General features: G+C 40.1%; 1 long non-coding RNA gene across 1 annotated transcript; it reads right to left on the reverse strand.

Annotated features, from left to right (window-relative positions):
* Positions 1 to 1,915: 1,915 nt before the first annotated feature.
* Positions 1,916 to 18,475, reverse strand: LOC308353197. The gene is made up of 3 exons (XR_013967759.1): positions 18,205 to 18,475; positions 17,261 to 17,361; positions 1,916 to 2,140 (listed from the first exon to the last, which is right to left on the reverse strand). It is a non-coding gene; the product is annotated as an uncharacterized lncRNA (long non-coding RNA).
* Between the last annotated feature and the right edge of the window lie 1,820 nt (positions 18,476 to 20,295).

Genomic DNA, 20,295 nt, shown 5'->3' on the forward strand with positions numbered 1-20,295 from the left:
ATTTCTGTTTTGCTGTTGTTACCCATCAGCCACTCCTTATAAAAAGCCAGTATAATCTTCTGGATACCTCTTTCTTGAGGACTTTGCTGAGCATTTCTTCCTGGATTGTGTTTTACTTACAACATCTTTCACTTTTCTTTTTTAAGCTATAAAATTAAGGGAACACGGTGATCGGTTTGAGTATTTCAGTTTCCCCAGGGGATTATGGGCATAATGGAAAAGTTGTAGCTTAGTGATTTAGCCCTTTGGAATAGTGCCAAGTTATTGAGAAGTGCATTTGCATCTACTTAGAAAACTTTATTGGTAATGCATTGTTTTGCACTGTTTTTCATAATTTTGTGGATGAAACAGAATAGTTTATGTAGAGTGTTAACCAAAAAAGATGGAGAAGGCTGGAATACCAAGGTTATATTTGAGACCTGAAATGTTTTGCACATCAGCCCCAGTCATTCTGGAGTTGTTTGTAATTGGCAAACGCTTAAGAATGGCTAAAATTCTCAATGGTGGCATCTAAATAAGGTACATCAATTCAAATAAATGATGCATTATCTTTATGCATTAGTATGGAATCATGTCTGGTTAAAGTGGAAATCAGAAAAATATGTGAAGTAAAATAAGAATGCAGTTCAGATGTGTGGATAGCATACTTATGCTTTGTTCCTAGAAAGTTTCTGGTAAGAAAGTTAGTAATAGGGGCTGCTGGGTGGCTCAATCAGTTAAGCATCTGACTTCTGCTTAGGTAATGATTCCAGGGTCCTGGGTTAAGTCCAGTCAGGCTCCTTGCTCTGTGGAAAGTCTGCTTCTCCCTCTTCATCTGTCCCTCCCTCCCTCTCATTTTCTCTTTCTCTCAAATAAATAAATCTTAAAAAAAAGCTTAGTGATAATCTCTGAGATATGAAGGCTGTGAGCACTGGGAAGATCATAACACATAAGTAATGGTTAAATAAATTGAGTATCTCTAACCATTGAAAGGAAAACAATTTCAAATATTTGAAGGGCTGTCACTCAGTTAAGGACTTCCCCATCTCCCTATTTGAGAGACCTCCCTCCATAAAAGCAGGAACTTCATCTTTTTCACTTGGGATCTTCAGTTCCTTGTACTCAGCACAAGTTCAACGAATATTTGTGTACATGAGAATCAAATCCTATCTTTCCTCTGTGACTCTCACCTGGTCCAAGACCTCACTCTAGTGGTTGCCTATCTCTCCATGCTCAAATTTTCCCTCATTGTACCATTTCTCCCAGTGCACAAATTTTTAAAACATTTTAATTTGTACCTACCCCATTAAAAAAAAATTCTTGGCCACAAATCAGTGTGCTGTTTGTCTTACTGCTTTGCCTTTCATTGGGATATAGCTCCCAAAGATCTCTTCTGTCTCCAGGTCCTCTTCCTTGTTTCTTCAGTTCACTTCAATCCAGATTTTGCCAGCACCCCCACTTTCAACACCGCCACCACCACTCTCAAGGTCACCTCCTTACTAAATCTTCTGGTCAGTTCTGAGACTTCATCTTCTTTTCCTATCAGCAGCATATGATACATTTATTTAATCCCTCCCTTCTCCTTGATAAATACTCTTCACATGGCTTCCAAGGACACCACACTCCATTTTCTTTCTACCTCAGTGGTTGCTACTCAGTCTTCTCTGGTTCCTGCTGTTCTCTAAGATCTTTTAAAGTTACCTGATCCAGGGCTCAACTCTTGGACTTCTCCCTCTCCACTCATTCCTCAGTGACTGGTTCCAGTCCCCACCCTCCCACCCCCACCCCAAATCTCTCTCAGCACTCCCTCATCTTGGTTGTTGGCAGTTTCTTCCTTCCAGTCCCTCAGACCAAAAACATGGAGTTAGTCTTGACTCTTCAAAACCCACATTCACACCAGGAATAACAGCATATCTCAAATCAGATGCTAAATTTTCATCAGCATAATCTGATCTGTATTAAATTTTATAAATTTTACTATAAAAGGTAGATCCAGGGGTGCCTGTGTAGCTCAGTTAAGCATCTGCCTTCTGCTCAGGTCATGATCCCAGTGTCCAGGGATCCAGGCCCACATTAGGATCCCTGCTTAGTGGGGAATCTGCTTCTCTCTCTCCTGCTCCCCCTGCTTGTGCTCTCTCGTGCATGCGGTCTCTTTCTCTCTCTGTCAAAAAAAAAAAAAAAAAAAGTGGTTTCTGCTCTGGACTTAATAAAATCTATTTTTTAATAACTTTTTTAATTATTTATTTGACAGAGCAAGAGAGCACGAGCAGGGGAAACAGAGAGAGAGAGAGAGGGAGAAGTAGACTCCCTGCTGAGCAGGGAACCCGATGCAGGTCTCCCAGCATGCCAGGATCATGACCTGAGGCAGACGCTTAACCAACTGAGCCACCCAGGCACTCCTAGAATCTATTTAAAAAAAAAAAAAGAACGAAAAAAAGGTAGATCCACATACACAAGTCATTGCAAGTATATTGAACCACGAATTTTAAAATTTCAGTTGAATTAAAATCATGTATTAAACTTATAAATTCAGGGGTGCCGGGGGGGCTTAGTCGGTCAAGAAGCCAGCTCTTCATTTCGGTCCAGGTCATGATCTCAGGGTTGTGGGATGGGAGCCCAGCAGGAAGTCTGCTTGTCCTTCTCCCATCCACCACTCACTCTCTTGTCTCTGTCTCAAATAAATAAGTAAAATCTTTAAAAAAATAAAATTATAAATTCAGTTTCTCAATTAGCTACATTTCAAGTGTTTGACAGCCACACAGGTCTAAATGGCCCTGTATGGGACAGAGCGGCTCTTAGACCTCAGGTCCAAGCCAGCTGGGCTTCCTCTTCCTTCTGCACTTTGTTGTCTCTCCACCTGAAAGACTCTGGTCCACTATCACCCTCCTTTATCTGGCTCACTGGCTGGATGGCCTTTCTCTGTGTTCCCCAAATACCCTGTTTTGTTATAGTATTTGTCTATTAAAGTTCTATTGTAGTACTTGTCACACTATAATTGCCCGATTCATTGTCTAATTAGCATAGTAACTGACACATAAAGGTTACTATATATATTGGTTAAATGTATAAATCCATGACACTTCTGCCTATGGAAATTTTTGTCATGCTTCCATTTCCAAATCACTTCTCCCTAAGCCTAGAGTTTGGCTCATTGTAACAGTTTCAATTCATGATAAGTATCATAGTGTCCTGGCATGGCAGAAACCAAAAGTCCATGTTTACCAAGAAGGAAAGGAATATATTTACAGATACTATGTTTGTGCCTTAATGAATGTTACTAGAGCCCTCTACCCATTCTCTTCTAATTTCCCAATTTATGTCCCCTTGCTGTCTTAGAGGTAGGGATTAATCAGGGTTTAATACAGTTGAAAGATTACTAAGATGGAAGGAATTAGGAATTCTGCGTACCGAATTTTGAGTTAACAAAAAAGGCATTAAAATACATTCTGATGCCTTGACAATTATTTACATCTTTCCCTTGTTCATCTTGTCATATAATTTGTCTTCCCAAGGAGACTGTAGGTTTTGGGGTTTTTTTTAAGATTTTATTTATTTATTTGACACAGCGAGAAGAGGAAACACAAGCAGAGGGAGTGGAAGAGGGAGAAGCAGGCATCCCGCTGAGCAGGGAGCCTGATGAAGGGGTCTATCTCAGGACCCTGGGATCATGACCTGAATCGAAGGCAAACGCTTAAAAACTGAGCCACCCAGCTGCCCCTAGAGACTGTATATTTCTATAAATGGTAGACTGATTCCTAAGGGCCTGGCTGATGCCTTACATTTAATGAGCAACCAATAGGGATGTCTTGGTAGCTCACATGGTTAAGCGTCAGCCTTTGGCTCGGATCAGATATCCAAGTCCTGGGGTCAAGCCCCATGTCTGGCTCCCAGCTCAGCAGGGATTCTGCTTTTCCCTTTCCCTCTGCCTCTCCCCCTGCTTATGCTCTCTCTGCGTCTCTCTCTCTCAAATGAATAAATAAAATCTTTTTTAAAAATGAGCAATCAATAAAAAGCTGTTGGTTTTACCTCACTCAGTAAACTGAACACACACAGAAATTGAACAGCTGATCATATCAGTAGGATCTTGAGGAAATAATTTTTGAAAAAGTACAAACACTTGGGGCACCTGGGTGGCTCAGTGGGTTAAAGCCTCTGCCTTCGGCTCAGGTCATGATCCCAGGGGCCTGGGATCGAGCCCCGCATCGGGCTCTGCTCAGCAGGGAGTCTACTTCCTCCTCTCTCTCTCTGCCTGCCTCTCTGCCTACTTGTCATCTTTGTCAAATAAATAAATAAAATCTTTAAAAAAAAAAAAAGAAAGAAAGAAAAAGGAAAAGTACAAACACCAAAATACCTAAGTGTTTTAGAATTCAGCATGTAGTTTAAAAAATGTGTGCTTGATTTCTTAGGTATTTTGTTGCAGAGCACATTTTTTTTGAAAATAAAAACAAAAGCATTTGATGATTTCATTAAGGGAAAATTAACAGGAAGTTGTCAGTGTTTTCAAACGATGCCCTCAGCTTTATTGATGATTCAGGTTTAAAAAATCTACACATCGGAATGTGATGATGCATTCATTAGCTGCTCTTTTTGACCTTATTTTAGTTTGCAAATTCCCTCCCTGTAAGAATCAAGATCACAAGGTTGAAGCAGTAAAGATTAGGAAAGTCAATTCCAAATGTATACACAAATACAAAGAATAGTAATGAACCTTTATCTACTACACAGCTTCAAGAATTATCATCTCATAGCCAATATGTTTCTTTTATATTCCCACCCCCTACACTCCTCCCATGTTATTTTGAAGCATTTCACATACATCATATAATGTCATCCATGAGTATTTCCATGTTACTTCTAAGGGGTAACTATTTTTAAGGGAGCCGCAATACCATTAGTACACATTTGAAAATAAATTAAAATTCCCTCATGGCACCAAATATGCAGTGAATATTCAAAAGTTCAAATATCTTGGGGTGTCTGGCTGGCTCATTCAGTTAAGCATTTGGCTTGTGATTTCGGCTCAGGTCATGATCTCGGGGCCATGAGATCAAGCCCTCGACAGGCTCTGCACTGAGTGTGGTACCCGCTTGAGATTCTTTATCTGCCTCTCCCTCTGTCCCATCCTCCCTCAAATAAATAAATAAACAAATAAGTAAAATTTAATGATATATCTCTTAATACATACACAGAAAGTATTTCATAAAATTTAGTAGTCAGTCATGGCAAACAAGTTTAGTAAACAAGAAATTCTTTAGAATTTAAGAATAGATTGGATATATACTATGAAATACATACTGGATAAATGGTTAGAAACAAAGCCATAAGAAAATAAAATATAAGGAAACAATGAGACTCTATCTTAAAATATCAGGCAGATTTAAAAAAAACTAAATGGGCGCCTGGGTGGCGTAGTCGTTAGGCATCTGCCTTCAGCTCAGGTCATGATCCCAGGGTCCTGGGATCGATCCCAACATTGGGCTCCCTGCTCAGTGGGGAGTCTGCTTTTCCCTCTCCCACTCCCACTGCTTGTGATCCCTCTCTCACTGTCTCTCTTCTCTGCCAAATAAGTAAATAAAATCTTTAAAACAAACAAAAAGCTAGTACTAAAGGAAGTTTAAAATGAGGTCAATATAATTAAAAACTCCAGAGAGTAATTCAGAACATTAGAGTTGGAGAGAAAATTGGTTAGCTGGATTATGAACTAAAAATAAATTCAGAATATAGAGAGAAATTGAGATGGAAGACACGGCAGACAGCTTGAAATGTAAGACATAGCAGAAGTCCCAATATAAATCTTACTGGAGAGGATACATGTTCCAGAAAGAGGAAATAAAGAAGATGGGTGGCATTCCTCTGACTCTCAGCATAATAGCATAAGGAATTCTGTGGACAACCTCACCAGCAAAATCAGTGAAAATTATTTCAAAACAACTAATCAAAATCTCTGGATATGGCTGAAGAACACTTAGCAACAAAATAAACACACATCCAAGAGAATTTACTAGAATGTATTAGGAAGGATGGCCGTCTGTGGTATTTGAACTGAAAAATCTGCTTCCCTTTTCCTCCCTCCCAGTTCAGCAAGATGGAAACTTTACTTTAGACAGATGCAGCCAAGAACACAGAGTTTCATCTCCCCTAGTTCCCAGTTGGAGAACTATCATCCCAGGAGGGGCAGGATGTCCATATTTCTCATCCTGTCCCCCACCTATCTGCAACTGAGGCTGCGTTAAAGGCAAGTGTCAGTAAGAGATGAAGTCTTTCTTCTACCCAGCCCCTGAGGAACTCTGCCTTGTATGTGGTGTTGCTGAGAATACAGGGACCCTAATCATCCTTCCCCCAGCCTGTAACATGGGGAGAGTCAAGCAAAAAAAAAAAAAAAAAAAAAAAGCTGAAGCTACTGCCCTCCCATCCCCACAACCAACCACCACCACTGGCATTCAGCTCCTCAACTGGGAGTGTCATTCAGAGAGAAGCCTGCCATTATCCTCACTTCCAGCCCCATAGCCATAACTCAAGAGATTTTGCCTTGAAGGAGAGTAAATAATAAATCAGAGAACTCCAGTTCTTTTCCTAAAGGAACTGCCTTCATTTGCAACAGAGTGTGGAGAAGTTCAAGCCCTAAGGGTGCCCCCCAAAACAGTGAAGGTAGTAGTGAAGGGCAATTTGGATGATAGGGAAGGGAAACTTGGATGATATTGGTAGAATGATTTGACATATAAGCTAAAGTGGACCAGCTTATGGTCCAGGAAAAACATTGCTGACAGAAGACTGTCTGGGATCAGAACAAACATCAGTAACCGACTTCAGAACTACTCTTTCGAAGGAGTCCTAATTTCATTGGTTTAGTTTATAAGCATTTATGCCCCGGCGTATTGTTGTAAGCAATTAAAAAAAAAAATCACCCAGCAATAGTTTAACAGCTGGGTATGACCAGGGAAAGGGACAACCGTAAAGAACCTTGAATAAAACCACCGCCTAGGTGGCTCAGTCAAGCATCTGCCTTCAGCTCAGGTCACGATCCCAGAGTCCTGGGATTGAGCCCCGCATCAGGCTCCCTGCTCGTCGGGAAGCAGAGAGCGCAATGTGGGGCTGCTTCTCCCTCTCCCACTCCCCCTGCTTGTGTTCCCTCTCTCCCTGTGTCTCTGCTGTCAAATAAATAAAATCTTAAAAAACAAACAAGCAACCAACCACTGTTAACCCAGGGTGACTGTGCACATAACCCAAGGATATGCTCTCTACTGAACAATATCAGAAGCTTACTGGTAGAAGAGACAAATAGACTCCAATAAAATAATGTGTTACTAAACAAATAATCAAAGAACAATAAGGAGCAGCAGAGGGGAGACACCAGTACGCAGATTTGTTACAATATATTATCTAAAGTGTCCTGATTCCAATAAAAATGATTAGTCATACAAGGAAACAGGAAAGTATGACCCATATGCTGGAAAAAAGCAGACAACAGAAACTGCCAGTAGAGCAACTAGATGTCAAGTTTAACAAAGTTTTCAAAGGAGCCATTATAAACATGTTCAAAGAACTGAAGGGAACCATGATTAAAGAGTTAAGACGGTATGATGAACACATTGCAGCAAATAGAAGATATCAATAAAGGGATAGGAATTATTTTTTAAAAAAGGAAATTCTAGAGTAGAAAAAGTACAATGACTAACGTGAAAAAATCACAAAAGAGGCAGCAACAGTAGATTTGATTTAGAAGAAATAATTAGCAAATTTCAATAAAGTTCAGTAGAGATTATACAACCTGAAGGGCAGAGATAAAAGAATGAAGAAAAATGAAGAGAGCTTCAGAGCAAAATAAACCTATATAGCAAGACGAAAGGAAATAGATTAGAATGGAAGTTAATAAAGCAGAGAATAGAAAAAATATATAGAAAATCAATTAAAAAGCTGATTCTCTGAAAAAAACAACAAAATTTGCAAAACTTTAGCTTGATTAATCAAGACAAGAAATGGCATTCAAATTGCTGGAATTAGAAATGAAAAATAAGACATCCTACTGTTGTCAGAGAAATAAACAGGATTATAAAAGAGTACTATGAACAATTCTATGCAACAAATTAGATAGCCCAAATAAAATAGGCAAAGTCCTAGAAACACACAGATTTCTAAATTGACTTGAGAATAAAAAGACAATCTGAGTAGACCTACAATAAGAGATTAAATAGGGGCGCCTGGGTGGCTCAGTGGGTTAAAGCCTCTGCCTTCGGCTCAGGTCATGATCCCAGGGTCCTGGGATCAAGCCCCATATCGTGCTCTGCTTAGGAGGGAGCCTGCTTCCTCCTCTCTCTCTCTGCCTGCCTCTCTGCCTACTTGTGATCTCTGTCTGTCAAATAAATAAATAAAATCTTTTTTAAAAAAAGAGATTAAATAATGATACAGAAAAAAAGTTGACAAAATTCAACACCCTTTTGTGATAAAACTGTCAATAAACTAGGAATTCAGAGAAAATTCCCTTAACATAATAAAGGTCATATATGAATAGTCCACAATTAACATCACACTGAGCAGTGAAATATGGAAAGCTGTTTCTAAAACTGAAAAATCATCAAAAATGCAAGGATGCCTATTCTTTCCACCTCAATTCAACATAATACTGGAAATCTTAGCCACCGCAATTAAACAAGAAAATAAAAGGCACCCAAATTGGAAAGGAAGAAGTAAAATTATCTCTGTGGATGGCATAATCTTACATGTAGAAAACTGAAGACTAAAACAAACAAACAATAAAACCCCCAACTATTAGAATTATTAATTCAGTAATGTGGTATGATACAATGTAGAAAAATCAGTTTATTTCTAGACACTAATGGTGAACTTTGTAGAAAGAAAAAGTCCCATTAGCAATTAGCATCAAAAAGAAGAAAATGCTTTGAAATCAACTTAGCTAATGAGATTAAAGACTTGTATAGGGGGGCACCTGGGTGGCTCAGTGGGTTAAGCCTCTGCCTTTGGCTCAGGTCATGATCCCAGGTCCTGGGATTGAGCCCCGCATCGGGATCTCTGCTCAGCGGGGAGCCTACTTCCCCCTCTCTGCCTGCCTCTCTGCCTACTTGTGATCTCTCTGTCAAATAAATAAATAAAATCTTTAAAAAAATAAAAGACTTGTATATGGAATACTTCAAAACATTGATAAATGAAGGGTGCCTGGCTGGCTCAGCCAGTAGAGCATGTGACTCTTAATCTCAGGGTCGTGAGTTCACATTGGGCACACAGCCTACTTAAAAGAATTGATAAATGACATTAAGGAGACATAAGTCAATGGAAAGACATCCTATATTCATGGATTAGAATAACTGATATTGTTAAAATGTCCACGCTACCCAAAGTGATCTACCAAATCAAAGCATTCCCTATCAAAATCCTACTGGCTTTTTTTCAGAAGAAGAAAAAAAGTCCTAAAATTCAAATAGAACCACAAAGGACACAGCCAAACAATCTTGAGAAAGAAGAACAAAGTAAAGACATCACAATCAAGAGGGACTATACCAAACTAAAAAGCTTCTGTACAGCAATGGGAACAATCAGCAGAGTGAAAAGGCAACTTATGGAATGGGTGAAAATATCTGTGAACCATATATCTGGTAAAGGGTTAATATCCAAAATATATAAGGAACTCCTACAACTCAATAGTAAAAAAAAATAAATAAACAACAACAACAAAACCACAGAACTTGATTTAAAAATGAGCTAAAGAGGGGCGCCTGGGTGGCTCAGTGGGTTAAGCCTCTGCCTTCAACTCAGGTCATGATCTCAGGGTCCTGGGATCAAGCCCCACATCAGGCTCTCTGCTCAGTGGGGAGCCTGCTTCCCCCTCTCTCTCTCTCTGCCTGCCTCTGCCTACTTGTGATCTCCCCGTCGGATAAATAAATAAAATATTTTTTTTAAAAAATGAGCTAAAGAGTGAATGGACATTTCTCTAAAGAAGACATGTAAATGGTTATCATGTATATGAAAAAATGCTCCAACATCACTAATTACTAGGGAACATAAATCAAAATGACAATGAAATATCACTTCACTTTGTCAGAGTGGCTATTATAAACAAAACAAAACAAAAACAAACCCACAAGTGTAGGTGAGGATATAGGGAATGTGGAACACTTGTGCACTGGTGGTGGGAATGCAAAATGGTGTAACCACTATGGCAAATAGAATGGAGATTAAAATTAAAAATTAAACTACATGATCTAGCAATCCCACTTCTGGATATTTCCAAAAGAATTGAAAGAAGATCTTAAAAAATATTAGCATTCCCATATTCATTGCAACACTATGCATAATAACCAAGATGTGGAAACAACATAGATACTCATCAACAGATAAATGGATAGAGAACTTGTGGTATACACATACAATGGGAAAGAAGCCTTTAAAAAGAACGCAATTGGGGCACCTGGGTGGCTCAGTCGTTGAGCATCTGCCTTCGGCTCAGGTCATGATCCCAGGGTCCTGGGATCGAGCCCCGCATCAGGCTCCCTGCTCGGCGGGAAGCCTGCTTCTCCCTCTCCCACTCCCCTTGCTTGTGTTCCTTCTCTCACTGTGTCTCTCTCTGTCAAATAAATGAATAAATAAAATCTTAAAAAAAAAAAAAAACAAAAAACCCTGCAATTCTTTGGCGTAAATACCCAGTAGGGCAATTGCTGGGTATTTACCCTAAAGATATAAATGTAGTGATTGGAAGGGACATGTAAACCCAAATATTTATAGCAGCAATGTCCACAATAGTCAAACTATGGAATGAACTTAGGTGTACATCAACAGAAGAACGGATAAAGAAGATGTGGTATATATATACAATGGGATATTATGCAGCCATCAAAAAATGAAATCTTGCCATTTGCAAGGACGTGGATGGAACTAGAAGGTATTATGCTAAGCGAATCAGAACATTATGCTAAGTCAATCAGAGTAAGACAATTACATGATCTCACTATTTTGAGGAATTTGAGAAACAAGACAGAGGATCATATGGGAAGGGAGGGTAAAATGAAACAAGATGAAACCAGAGAGGGAGACAAACCATAGGAGACTCTTAATCCCAGGAAACAAACTGAGGGCTGTTGGAGTGGAGGGGGGTGGATGGCATGGGGTGGCTGGGTGACGGACACTGGGGAGGGTATGCGCTATGGTGAGTGCTGTGAATTGTGTCAGACTGATGAATCACAGGGGCACCTGGGTGGCTCAGTTGGTAAAGCAACTGCCTTTGGCTTAGGTCATGATCCCAGGGTCCTGGGGCTGAGCCCACATCAGGCTTCCTGCTCAGCAGGGAGCCTGCTTCTCCCTCTCCCACTCCCCCTGCTTGTGTTCCCTCTCTCGCTGTGTCTCTCTCTGTTAAATAAATAAAATCTTTAAAAAAAAAAAAACTGATGACTCACAGACATATACCCCTGAAACAAGTAATATATGTTAATAAAAAAAAAAAAGGCAATTCTGCCATATGCAACAACATAAAGAACCTTGAAGACATTATGCTATGTGGAATAAACCAGTCACAGAAAGACAAAATATCGTATGATTTTACTTACATGAGGTATCTAAAATAGTCAAATTCATAAAATCAAAATGTGTAACTGTGGTTGACAGGGACTGGAGAAAGGGGAAATGTGAATTATTAATCAATAGCTGTAAAGTTTCAGTAATCACAAGATGAGTAAGTTCTAGAGATTTTCTCTACAACATTATACCTACAGTCAGTAATACCATATTGTGTGCTTAAAAAATTGTTAAGAGGAGTGCTTGGGTGGCTCAGTCAGTTAAGCATGTAACTCTTGATTTTGGTTCAGGTCATGAGCTCAAGTTTATGAGGAAAAGCCCCACATGGAGCACTACACTCAGCAGGGAGTCTGCTTGATATTCTCTCTCACCCTCTCCCTCTGTTCCTCTCCCCACACCTGCTGCATGCATGAGCTCTCTCTCTCTCTGTAGAGTAAATAAATTTTTTTTAAAGATTTTATTTATTTGAGAAAGAGGACAAGCACAAGCTGGGGAAGGAGCAGAGGGACAAACAGACTCCACACTGAGCAGGGAGCCTAACATAGGGCTTGATCCCAGGACCCTGAGATCATGACCTGAGCCGATATCAGACTGGTTACCCAACTGAGCCGTCCAAGGCACCCTAATAAATAAATCTTTAAAAAACACTGTTAAGAGGGTAAATCTCGTATTAGGTGTTCTTACTAAAATTAAAGCTTTTTAAAAAATGATTTATTGGGACTCCTGGGTCCCACTGGCTCAGTGGGTTAAGCCGCTGCCTTTGGCTCAGGTCATGATCCCAGGGTCCTGGGATCGAGCCCCACATCGGGCTCTGCTCAGCAGGGAGCCTGCTTCTCTCTCCGCCTCTGCCTGCCTCTGCCTGCTTGTGTGCTCTCTCTCTCTCTCTTTCTCTCTGACAAATAAATAAATAAATAAATCTTTAAAAATAAATAAATAATTAAAAATTTTATAAGATCCATTTATTTATTCTAGAGAGAGAGAGCACACACTCAAGGGGGGGCAGAGGGAGAGAGAGAGAATCCCAAGCAGAGTCCCCGCTGAGAAAAGAGCCTGATGTGGGTTGAGATGAGACCCTGTGATCATGACCTGAGCCAAAAGCAAGAGCTGGGTACTCAACTGACTGAGCTACCCACACCCCTCCTAAAATTAAAGTTTTTAAAAGAATGCTAAGATGGGTCTACTGGGTTAGAATTAATGTGTTAACATGGCTGTGTTCCCTTTTGAGACTCTAGGTATAATTTGTTTCTTGTCTTTGTGGGTGATTCTCTAGAGGTCACCCACATTCCTTGATTTATTGCATCCTCCTTCCATCTTGAAAGCCAGTAACAGTAAGCTGTGTCCTTTTCACACTGCTATCTCTCTGGTTCTCTTTGTTCTGGATCCCTCTTTTATTCCTAAGAATTGTGATATGTTGGGTCCATCTGGATAATCCAGAATAAGCTCTCTATATGTCGCAGACTGATTAGTGTCCCCCCAAATACCTGGAATTTCTGGAACCTATGGTTGTTACTTTTATGGGAAAAAAAGGGACTTTGCATATGTAATTAAGTTAAGGATCCTGGAATGAGGAAATTATCCTGGATTATCTAGGTGAGCTAGAATCACAAGCATCCTAAATATAATCCTTAAATATAATCACAAGCATCCTTATAAGAGAGAGACCAAGGAGATTTGACAACAGGAAGGTGAAGGAGATATGATGACAGAAGCAGAGATTAGAGAGATGTGCTTTGAAGGCAGAGGAAGTTATGCAATATAAGTAGCCACTTGCTGAAAAAAGCAAGGTATGGGACTTTCCCCTCAGAGTCTCCAGAAAGAACCAGCCCTATATTTTTCAATCTAGTGAAACTTATTTCATTCAGTCTTCTGAACTCTAGAACTGTAAGTGTATAAAAACTGTGCTGTTTTAAGCTACTAAATGTGTGGTGATTTGTCATAGCAGCAATAGGAAACTAATACATCATCTGAAATCTGCTGATTATCAACCTTAATTCCATCTCTAACCTTAATTTCATTTTGCCTTGAAACCTAATATATTCACAGGTTCTAGAGATTAGGACACACACATCTTGTGGGGAAAAGCATTATACTGCTTACCACAACTTGACATACACTGAAAATAAATTCTAGGTGGATAAAATAGGTAAATGTCAAATAATAACTCAATATATAGGAGAATGTGTGTGTATAATCCTGGGTGTGTAAAACACCTTAAACATGACAACAAACTTATCTTTTTTAAAGATTGGTTGGCACATTTGTTTCCATCAAAAAATTTAAATTCTGTAGGTTGAATATATATTATTCAATGTATACAATACCATACACAAAGTAATAATACAAGCAACAAGCTGGCAGACATTTGTAATGTATATAATCAAGGACTATTAGCCTCAGAGGAAAAGGAAGAAATAAAAAGTAAGTGTCTGAATATATGAAACAGATGCACGTATAACTATGTTCTTTAGGGCATCCTATACTAGTAAAAATTGAAAACAAATGTACATCAGTAGGGGAATGATTAAGTAAATGGTACACTTTTCCATATGATAGGCTATCTTCAGCAGTTTAAAAGAATAGGGGAGAATCTTTATGACCTGTAAAAATCTCCAAGACATATTGATATTTTAGCCAGTTACAGAACAGTGCAGACTTTATGATGCATATCATATAAGGGGAGAAGCAACATGCACCAAACAAAACCACAAGTCTTAAAGGATCTCCCCCACCTTTATGAGAGTATCAGCAGTTACCCCTGTGGAGCAGCAAAAGGAAACATTAGTTTCGTTCTATATGATTCGAATGCACATTCACTCATGTATAAACTGCCTAATATAGTTCAAAGCGCAGAGTTTTGTCTTGCTCATCATTGTATCTAAGCACCTAGCTCAGTACTGCAAAGGTAATGTTTGTTTAATAACAGAAGTCCAAGGGGGTGGGACTTAACTGCTAATGCTAAATCCTATGCTGGTGAGAAGTTGGGTGGTATGCTTAAATTCTTCCTACTTCAAGTCCAGCTTGGTCTTTCTCTGGGAACTATTTTGGGTAAACTGAAGGCTCCAGCCAGGGGAGTGTGTGTGTGTGTGTGTGTGTGTGTACTAATAAGTATAATAATTTTTATGTCTAATCCAGGCAACAACTCTGCAAAATAGTCACCCTTGTACCCATTTTACAAATGAGGAAACAAAGGCTTAGATAAGGCCTCACTAACTGAAATACCCTGATGTCTCTTCTTTTTTTATCTTCCTGTTAATGCAACATTGACAGTTGCAGAATTCTTATGAAATAGAATGTGGTCAGTTCTAGAAAAACTTCCTACTACCAGTGCTTGGCTTACTTTAATAGTTATTTATTTGTATTAGGTAGTTCAAACACTTGATTTTAAAACTGGTAGCAAATTATATTCTGTACAAAATAAATCTCCTTCCACATGGCCCCCAGCTATCCATGTCCTTCCCCTGAGGCAACACTCAACAATATTTTGCATGTCTTTCCAGAAATATTTTATGTATGAACAGCACATATACAAATATTTCTAAAATTTAATTTGAACTATTTTACATACTTTATCCTCTACCACTCTCTTTTTTTACTCTCACAATGTATCTTGAAAATCACTACATTTTTGCTAGATCTGTTGCATTCTGTTTAATAGCTATATATTATGAATATTAGGGAAGCCTCATAAATTCATTAATCCCTCCCCATTTATGGCCCTTGAAATTGTCTTATGTCTTTTGTTATTACAAAACTATAGTTGCTATTCTCATACATGGGCCATTTTGCACACATATAAATGTGTCTTCAGAATAATTTCTAGAGATAGAATTACTGAATCAAAGAGATGTCCCTGTAAATTTTTCATCAGTACTGCTGATTTTTCTCTGTGGTTGTTATATAAATTTATTCCCTTCAGCAATATTATCCACACTCTGACACTATAAAAACACTTTGTACAAGAGGAAAAGAATGAAAAGAAAATTGATCTTATTTGCATACAGGCTTATTTTTAACCTTGCCCAGGGGTTGGTTACACAGTTGCATCAAAGACCCATTTCCTGGGACAGTACTACCTTCTAACTGAAATTGTGAAATCGAGTCCCTTCTCTTTCTTTTACTTTTTTTTTTTTTAAAGATTTTATTTATTTATTTATTTGACAGAGAGAGATCACAAGTAGGCAGAGAGGCAGGCAGAGAGAGAGAGGAGGAAGCAGGCTCCCCGCCGAGCAGAGAGCCCGACATGGGGCTCGATCCCAGGACCCTGGGATCACGACCCGAGCCAAAGGCAGAGGCTTTAACCCACTGAGCCACCCAGGCACCCCTTCTCTTTCTTTTACTTTATACATGATTGGTTTACTTCATTCAGGATGGGCATGGAAATTATTAATTCTATTCTTCCGTATAGCAGAAAACTCTGCTTTGGGGATGACTGGTCCCTCACAACCCTGGATCACTTTCTGATTGCACATTCCTGAAGTATCCACCTTTTGGTTCAGTGGTGGACCCAGTGGACAACTGCCCCTTTCTGAGAACTATTTATTTGAGGTACTTTCCCTGGCAAAAAGAGATACACAGTCTCCCATTTCTCTCTTCCCTCCTTTCATCAATCTCATTTCAAAGATCCTTAGGAAAACATCTTATTTGATTATTGTTTAGCTTTATGCAAAGTAGTTTTCTCAGTTTCCCATCTATATAGATTCCTTGATGTGTAAGGCCAAATGTTATTTTGCCTTACTGTTCCTATCTAAAGCTTGAGTAACTAATAAAAACTTTTTACATGTTAGGGATGCCTGGGTGGCTCAGTCAGTTAAGCAGCTGCCTTCAGCTCGGGTCATGATCCCAGGGTCCTGGGTGCCAGCCCTGCGTTGGGATCCCTGCTCAGCGGGGAGCCTGCTTCTCTCTCTGCCTCTGCCTGCCACTCTGCTTGCTTGTGCTTTCTCTCTCTCTGACAAATGGATAAATAAAATCTTTAACAAAAAAACTTTTTACATGTTAAAATAGCTTTAAAATAGTATAGAGATTTATCAGACTTGGTTACTTAGAAGTTAGGTTAGAAGAATCCTCAGATTTATTTCCTGGGTTGCTAACTTCGTATTTCATCTGTAACAACAGTTTTCACTCCTAAGCCAGTGACAACAATAAAAAATCAGTCCATTAAATGATTTACAATGAGAGGAACACGATTTCTCTCTGTCTTTCTCTTTCTTCATCTCCAATAAAGAGAAAGCACTGGGTGCTTGGGTGGCTCGGCCTGTTAAGTATCTGCTTTGGGCTCAGGTCCTGGCATCCCAGGGGCATGGGACCAAGGCCCACATGGGGACCGCTCCTCCTACTTGTGCGCTCGCTCGCTATCTCTCTCTCTCTCTGACAAATAAATAAATAAAATCTTTGAAAAAGAAAGAAAAAATACTATCACTAGCTTCTTCTGGGTAGAACATGTTGATTTGTTTTCTTACTCATTAAAAATTCTCTTTGGTGATCTTCACCAAATCAAGAAGGCTCAGCTTGGCTGGGGAACAGATATGGTTTTAGTCTGTTAATAATTTTTTCCCCTGCAATAAGGAGAAAGGACTCGCTCAGGGGAGAACTAGAACAGAACATAGGAAGACTTATGACCACCACATATACCCCCTGTTTTGTTTTCAATCTTTCTTTTGAGATGATGAGCCCTTTACTCCTATTGCCTAACACAGTATCTGGCATACAACAGGTACTCAGTGATTATTTCTGGAATGAATTAGTGAATGGGAAAATTACTTACAGTTAGAATTCTTCACTATCTCTCCTTCAGATCTCACATACATTTTTTTTTCCCTAGTAAACAGGAATGCAAGTACGATCTGAAGCGGCTACATTATCCATCTAAATGGAGACAGAGGTTAGGGATTGATTGTTCTCAGAAAAACTGTTCAGAAAAACTTTAAAGATAACTTAATCTCAAAAGAGTAGTCCAAAGAGAAAACGTTTAAGAGCTATTTTCTCAGACTTGTTCTTTGGCTGCAACCTCTCAAGAGAAACAGTTTTCTAAGACCAAATTATCTACAGATACGACTGTGGCAACGCCAAGTGTTGTGTCCGCTATTTGATGAAAAGAGGACTGAGAATTCAGAAAACGGTCGTTCAGACAATTCATTTAAAGAAAAGCTCGAGTAGGGAAAAAGGTGGCTTATGATAATGAAGTATTCACTTAAAAATATGTTTATTTGCTTATTTACTTGAGTGTTATTGCTTAAACCAGGGCTGTGAGACCTGAAAAGGAGGTGCAAGAGGTGGGGAGCCAGCCCTTCGCGCCCGGCCGCTTGGGGGTGCGCGGGGCCCAGGTTAGATCACCGCCGCTTTACGTCTTAGAGGCGTGGCCGCGTCCAGGACCGTTTCCCGGTTCCCAGTTCGCCCGGGCCAGGCTGCGCTCCAGCCCTAGCTTAAAAATGCTGCAGTCCAGCACCGCCTTTTCTGTTTTATCTTTGCTCCCTGCCCGCCCGCCCGCTCCCCTCACCCCTACACACCCCACGGCTGGTTGGCCACGGCTGGTTGGCTCGGACATTTGGTCGGTTACCACGGGAAAGCCCCTGTCTCAGCGCGGAGCTGCGGTCTTGCCGCCGCGCCTCGCTCTTTTTTCTTCCTCTCCCGTTCTCGCACCTTCCTCTCTTTCCCCCCTGTCTTCTTTTTCTATCCATGGAAAGTCGATCTCGCGTTTCTCAAACGTACCTACGCGACCCAGGCTCACACCGAAGCTTCACTCCCAGATCCCTCCGCGAAGGCGCGGGCGGGCGCGCGGGCGAGGGCGGGCGCGCGGGCGTGGGCGTGCGCGCGGGCGGGCGTGCGCGCGGGTGGCGTGCGGGGAGACGCGCACGTGGAGCTTCGGCTAGCTCGCTGCCCCAGCGGGCCTCGGAGGGAAGCGCCGCCTGACCCAAGGGCCCCGGGGCTTCCGAGTAGGCGCCAGTGCAGTTCCTGAGGCGCTCACGCCACAGCGGAGCCTGCTGGCTAAGGGTAGGAGAGTGACTCTTGTCTGTGTGTGTGTGGGTGGGTGTGGGGACTCGCGCACGCGCACGCGCGCGCAGGACAGTTGAGCAAGGAGGAGTGAACTCCCACAATCCGGAGGAGCGGGAGGAGAAGGAAATGTGGGAAACATTTGAAGGGACATAGCTTAGTATCAGAGCTAGATATATTCAGAGAAATGGTGAGGGACAGATACCCACATGGTGGTAAGGTCAGTAGTGGGGCACTGAATCACAGTCAGGCGGGATGTATGGGGGAAGGAACTTGGCCCATCAGAAGCAGTTGGCCATTATACTCTAATAGAAAACAAAAAATAGAAGTGACATCAGTGCAAATAGAAGGTTTGGAAGCGCCAAGAGCCCATCCCTAAACAGAAGCACCAAAAAGATCAGCGTCAGAATTGACTTTGTGGGAACTCTAGAAAGTAGTTGCTGGTTTGCAGCAACCAAGGAACTCTTGATCAAGAAAAAGAGGACTTAAACACAGCATAATGGGGACATCACTAGCAACCTTAAAGGAATAAGAGAGATCATAAAACTATGAACAATGTATGCTAACAAACCTAAATAAAACAGACAAATTCCTTAGAAACACACAACCTACCAAAACTAACTCAAGGGAAAAAAGGGGGGCGGGGAATGCAAATAGACTTATAACAAAAGATTGAATCAGTCCTCAAAACTTCCTGACTGAAGAAAAGTCCAGGACCAGATGGCTTCACTAGTGACTTGTATCAAATGTTTAAAGAACAATTAACACCAGTCCTTCTCTAGCTCTCCTAAGAAATAGAATGTTGAACACTTCCTAACTCATTTGATGGGGCCAACATTACCCTGATACCAAAATTGGGGGAAGACATTACAAGAAAAGAAAACTACAGACCAATACCCCTTGTGAATATAGATTAAAAAAAAAAAAAACCCTCAACAAAGTCTTTGCAAACCAAACCCAACAGAATGTTAAAATAATTACACACCATGATCAGGTGAAATTTATCCCAGAAATGCAAGGCTTTTACATATAGAAGTCAATCAATGTAATATATTAATAGAATGAAGAAAAAAACATACCATCATGTCAATACGGAAAAAGAATTTGAGAAAATCTAACACTCTTTCATGATTTAAAAAAAATTCATCAAAATAGGAATGAACAGAACTTGTTTAATCTGATTAAGGGCACTTTTGAAAAAACTGTAGGCTGACATCATAATGGTGAAAGTTAGAGATTTCCTGCTAATATCAGGCAACAAGAAAGCCTGCTTTTGTTTCTTCTGTTCAAAGTTTTACAAGCAACATTGTCCTGAAAGTTTTAAACCTGAGAAATTAGGCAAGGAAAAAAGAAATGAGACTTCCACATTGGAAAGAAGTAAGTAAATCTATCTATCTTTGCAAATATCATGATCTTACATGTAGAACATCCTAAAGAATCCACTAAAAAACTATTAGGGCTAATAAGCAGTTTTAGTGAGGCTGCAGGATAAAAGACCAACACTCCAGAATCAGTTATATTTCTATACATTAGCAATGAATAGTCCAAAAAGATTAAGAAAACAATTCAGTTTTCAGTAGCATCAAAAAGAATAAAATAGGAATAAATTTAACCAAACATGTGAAATACCTGTGCACTGAAAATATGAAACATTGCTGGAATTAAAGACTAAATGAATGGGAAAACATCCTATGTTCATGACTTGGTAGACTTAATATTGAAAGATGGAAGACCCAAAGTGATCTACACATACAATGCAGTCTCCATGAAAATCCAGTGACCTTTTTTTTTTTTTTTTGTAGAAACGGG

Source organism: Martes martes (assembly GCF_963455335.1).
Source record: "Martes martes genome assembly, chromosome: 12".
NCBI lineage: Eukaryota > Metazoa > Chordata > Mammalia > Carnivora > Mustelidae > Martes > Martes martes.